At 42.6% G+C, this 5,567-nt stretch overlaps 1 pseudogene; it reads right to left on the bottom strand.

The window, feature by feature from the left end:
• Positions 1–293: 293 nt before the first annotated feature.
• Positions 294–1,062, bottom strand: LOC116576632 (annotated as a pseudogene).
• Between the last annotated feature and the right edge of the window lie 4,505 nt (positions 1,063–5,567).

Raw genomic sequence — 5,567 nt, 5'->3', positions numbered from 1 at the left:
GCAGAGGGAGAAGCAGACTCCCCACGGAGCTGGGAGCCAGATGCAGGACCTGATCCTAGTCCTCTGGGATCACGACCTGAGCTGAAGGCAGTTGCTCAACCAACTGAGCCACCCAGGCGCCCCACTCCTGCTTATTTTAATTCAGAGGTCATTTCTGACGAAAGGCAGAAACAAAATATTAATTGATTCATTGAATGAGAACTATTATTTATTTATTTATTTATTTATTTATTCCATTTGAGATTAGTCATTCATTAACTGACCAGATTACAAAAACAATCAAGGTAGATACCTTAGTTCATCCTTCCAGTAAGCCTATTGATCTGGTCTTCCTCGTTGCCAGCATCTCCACCTTCTACAAAATGGGTAGTCTTTTTCTTCATTCCCTGCCTCGTGGAGAAGATAATCTGAAAGGCCCTAGAAAGTTGCTTCTTTGAAACGTTTTCCAGCAGTATAGATCTCATGAACCAGATCCTCCACGCAGACCACGTGGTATTTACCAAGAGATCGGGCAATCAGTGTGTCATCTGTCAGGCCAATTTGCTTCTTGTGGATTTTGCCATAACCCCTCTTGTAGATCAATTCATTCCCCGACTTCAGGTTTGGGTACCCCCATGCTGTATATGGTTCCACAATCCTTAGCGTGTTAACTGAAGCCTTGTTGAACTTAACAAAGGTGCCATTGAAGATCTGGTGAAGGCAAAGAAGCTGCAACTTGAACCTTTGGGCTCGCACTTTGATACCGCTGATCCTGATGACAAACTCCAGTTTGGGTTCCGCAGGTACCGTAGAAGTTGCCATTCGAATCTCAGTTCTGTGGAAAACCAAAGGTTTTCTTGGCATCCTCGCCATTCGAATCTCAGTTCTGTACACCTTCTTATATTCCTAGTGGTAGTACTTAGCTTTTTCATAGATAAGCTTCCTCCTTGCCTTTTGAAGCATCTTTTAAGCAAACTTTTTCCTCCGACACTTGATCTTCAACGCTGTGAAATTCCTTCTCTTCTTTTTAAGGGTTTCTGGCACAGCAGGAACCTTCATTTTCTTCTCTTCTGCACCCTCCATGGTTCTGGCCAGAAAAGAGGAAGTCCTATTTATTTATTTTTTTTACAGAATTTATTATCTATTTATTTGACAGAGAGAGAGAGAGACAGCGAGAGAGGGAAGGGAAGCAGTGGGAGTAGGGGAGGGAGAAGCAGGCTTCCCGTAGAGCAGGGAGCCCCATCCCGTCTGGGGCTCGATCCCAGGACCTTGAGATCATGACCTAAGCCGAAGGCAGACACTTAACAACTGAGCCGCTCAGGCACCCTGAGTGATAAATATTTGAGTACTTTGTATATGATGGGTACAATTCAAGACAGAATATTGAAGACAAACTTCCCTTTCTCCGGGAGTTTGCCTAGAATGAGGGAGATGGACAACAAACAAATTAATTGGTACCGGATGCAATTTCAGCTCCCGACAGGGGCGGGGATGCGAAGGAAAGCAGACCAGGAGCCTGGGGCTTTGAAGGTGGTGCTGTTAGAATGGGGGGAGAATCCTGACAAACCACAGTTGATGTTCACTTCGTTGACACAAAGGCAGCAACCATGAACTAACATTGCCGCTGGACTCACGAAGTGGGCTGGTTCCTTTTTCTTCACACCCTTCTTAGCATTTTCTTACAAGGCTTAGTCTAGCAGGTTCCACCCTTCCTGGTAATTTAATGCTGGAGCCACTCTCTTACATTTGCTCTTGACTATGGACTCTACTTTCTATCTTTTGTATTTTTTGTTAGAAGTTGATATTACAATATGTTGTACACTGGGAATTAATATAATATTATATATCAATTATTTCTTGATTAAAAATACAAAAACAGGGCGCCTGGGTGGCTCAGTTGGTTAAGCGACTGCCTTCGGCTCAGGTCATGATCCTGGAGTCCTGGGATCGAGTCCCACATTGGGCTCTCTGCTCAGCGGGAAGCCTGCTTCCTCCTCTCTCTCTGCCTGCCTCTCTGCCTACTTGTGATCTCTCTCTGTCAAATAAATAAATAAATTCTTAAAAAAAAAAAAAAAAACCAGCAATAGAGGAACAGAGGAACACCACCACTACCACCACCAACTACAAAAACCATGTTTTAAAAATCGAGATCATCAGATCACTTCCTGCATAACCACAGTGACTTCTTTGGGTTCTGCTTGGTATTAGTCATCACCACAGACATTTGCACTTCCTTCCCCCAATACTTTGCTGATGATACCTATAGACAAGTAGCCATCCTTCCACGGAGCATGTCTGGCTTCTTCCTATACAAATCTGGAGACACAATTATTATTTGGTATGTCCACAAAAACAAATCCCCACAAGATACTGAGAAGCAAGGCCAGTTTTTACTAGAGATTTCATGAAAAGAAGAAGGTGAAGTGTCATAGGGCATACTACACAACAAATAACTTTAAATTCCCAGTGGAGGGGCACCTGGGTGGCTCAGTCTGTAAAGTGTCCGCCTCTTGATTTCAGCTTAGATTATGGTCTCAGGGTCCTGGGATTGAGCCCCCTGTCCTGCTCTGCGCTCAGCACAGAGTCTGCCTGTTTCTCTCCCTCTGCTGCTCCCCTGTTCTCTCTCCCTCCCTCTCTCTCTCAAATAAATGAATAATTACAATCTTACTTAAAAAAAAAAAAAAGAAAGAAAAAGGGGTGCCTGGGTGGCTCAGGGGTTAAAGCCACTGCCTTCTGCTCAGGACATGATCTCAGGGTCCTGGGATCGAGCCCCACATCGGGCTCTCTGCTCAGCGGGGAGCCTGCTTCCTCCTTTCTCTCTGCCTGCCTCTCTGCCTACTTGTGATCTCTGTCTGTCAAATAAATAAATAAAATCTTAAAAAAAAAAGAAAAGAAAAATTTCTATAAATAAATAAATAAATAAATTCCCAGGTGAACATTGTCCCCCTTCCTCAAATGTTACCAGCCTTCCATCTCTCGCTTTCTCTTAATCCTTCACCCACCCTCGTGGTAGAGTTAACTCAGCATTTTTCAGCCTCTCCAAGTCGTAATTGTCAACCTTCCCATAGACTTTTGAAGTGTGGCCTCTCTGCATGGATTTAGCAAAGCAGGTCTGTCCCTAGGTCCCTTCCCTCTGATCATCTTATTTCTGTGTTACATTCCTGATGATCTTTTTCAAGGCCAAATCTTTTGGTGAACTCTTGTTCTCTCAATCTTGCTGCCATTCTCCGCTTGGATGTCCCATAGGTACTTTATTTGATCATGTCTCAAATCAAACTTACATTCTTTCCTGTCTTTCCAATTCTATTCCTTCTCTATGTCTGCTGTTTCAGAAAATGGTACCACCAGCCCTCCAGGTACTCCCAGGCAGACACCTGGGAACCATCCATGACTCTCCCTTTCACACACCTGGATTATCACTGCCCCCACCCATCTAGCAATCAGTCACCAAGTTCTGTTGTGTCTATTTCCTAAGCCATTTTCAATCTGTTTCTTTTCAACCCACTTGCGAGGACAAATGGTTCCTTTCTGCTCAAAAGTTTACCATGATGCTCTATTGTTTGACAAATAACATAAAAACCTGCGGCACCTGGGTTAAAGCCTCTGCCTTTGGCCCAGGTCCTGGGATCCAGCCCTGCATCAGGCTCTTTGCTCAGCAGGGAGCCTGTTTCCCCCCTCCTCCCCCACCTCTGCCTACTTATAATCTCTCTGTCAAATAAATAAATAAAATCTTTTTAAAAATCTTTAAAAATTAAAGAAATAATGGCTTTATAAAATAGACACTAACATGAAAATACCTTATTGTGATGAGAGGGTTGTCAGTTTTCTGTGATTCATCAGTCTTATATAATACCCAGTGCTCACTACATCATGTGTCCTCCTCGACATCCATCACCCAGCTACTCCTTCCCCCATCTCTCAGTTTGCTTCCTATGATTAAGAGTCTCTTATAGTTTATCTCCCTCTCTGATTTTGTCTTGTTTTATTTTTTCCTCTCTTCCCCTATAATCCTCTGTTTTGTTTCTTAAATTTCACATATGAGTGAGATCATATGATAATTGTCTTTGATTGACTTATTTTGCTTAGCATAAAACCCTCTAGCTCCATCCACATTGTTGCAAATGGCAAGATTTCATTTTTTTTTAATTTATTTATTTGACAGACAGAGATCACAAGTAGGCAGAGAGGCAGACAGAGAGAGAAGGGGAAGCAGGCTCCCTACTGAGCAGAGCCCAATGCGGGGCTCGATCCCAGGACTCTGGGACCATGACCTGAGCCGAAGGCAGAGGCTTTAACCCACTGAGCCACCCAGGTGCCCCAGATTTCATTTTTGATGGCTGAGTAGTATTCCATTGTATATATATGCCACATCTTCTTTATCCATTCATTTGTTGATGGACATCTGGGCTTTAAAAGCTCTTCTAGTGCTGACCAGGTCGAGCCTTTCTTAAAGTTGACTCTGCCATGTAACAGAACCTAATTATGGGAGTGAAATGCGTCATATTCATGGTATTCATATTCATAGTACTGGTGTACACAGAGGATGGGAAATCTTACAGTCAGAATTCTACCAAAGAAGTCTAAAATTATTCTAATTCATGATCTGTCATTTATATTCTATTTTTACCTCTGGAAGCTTGTAGAATTTTTCACTGTTTTCAGGTTTTTGAAATTTCATTATGTGCCCTCCTATGGATCTTTTTAATGATTGTGCCATGCACTAGGTAAGTCTTTTCAGTCTAGAAACTCACATCTTTCTTCTTCTTTTTTTTTTTCATTCATTTATCTAATTGAGAGAGAGAGAAAACAAGCTGGAGGGGCAAAAGGAGAGGGAGACAGAATCCTAAGCAGACTCCTTGCTGAATGCAGAGCCCAACGCAGGGCTCGATCCCACAACCCCAAGATTGTGACCCCAGCTGAAAACAAGAGCTGGATGTCCAATTGATTTTGCTGCCAGGTGCCCCCGAACCCTCCATCTTTCAATTTAATTTGCATATGTTCACTGATTATTTCCTTCCTTTCATTTTCTCTGTTCTTGTTTTCTGGAACTCTAATTACTTGAATGCTGGTCCACCTGGATTAGTTCTTTAATTCTTCTCCCTTCTCAGGACGCCTGGGTGGCTCAGTTCGTTAAGTGGCTGCCTTCGGCTCAGGTCATGATCCCAGCATCCTGGGATCGAGTCCCGCATCGGGCTCCTTGTTCTGTAGGGAGCCTGCTTCCCCCTCTGCCACTCTGTCTGCCTGTGCTTGCTCTCTCTCTCTGACAAATAAATAAATAAAATCTTTAAAAAAAAATTCTTCTCCCTTCTCTCTGTTTTCTATCTCTGTTTTTCATTCTACTTATTTTTTCACAGCAACATTTTCCAGATATTAAAATTTTCATTTAGGTTCTCAAAGGTTAATTTACAAGAGCTGATTTTGTTTTGTTTTGTTTTGTCTTGTTTGTATAATGAATGCTCTTTCCATGTGGCATCATGTTCTTGTTTTATGCATGCAATGTTTTATGTCTCTTATTTCTTTGAGGATATTAGTGCGGATTTTCTTTTTTTTATTACCTTTCTGTTCCCATAGTCTCTTTGCCGTCCAGG

This window comes from Mustela erminea, chromosome 17 (genome assembly GCF_009829155.1).
Source record: "Mustela erminea isolate mMusErm1 chromosome 17, mMusErm1.Pri, whole genome shotgun sequence".
NCBI lineage: Eukaryota > Metazoa > Chordata > Mammalia > Carnivora > Mustelidae > Mustela > Mustela erminea.
This window is presented reverse-complemented; position numbering and strand designations above follow the sequence as displayed.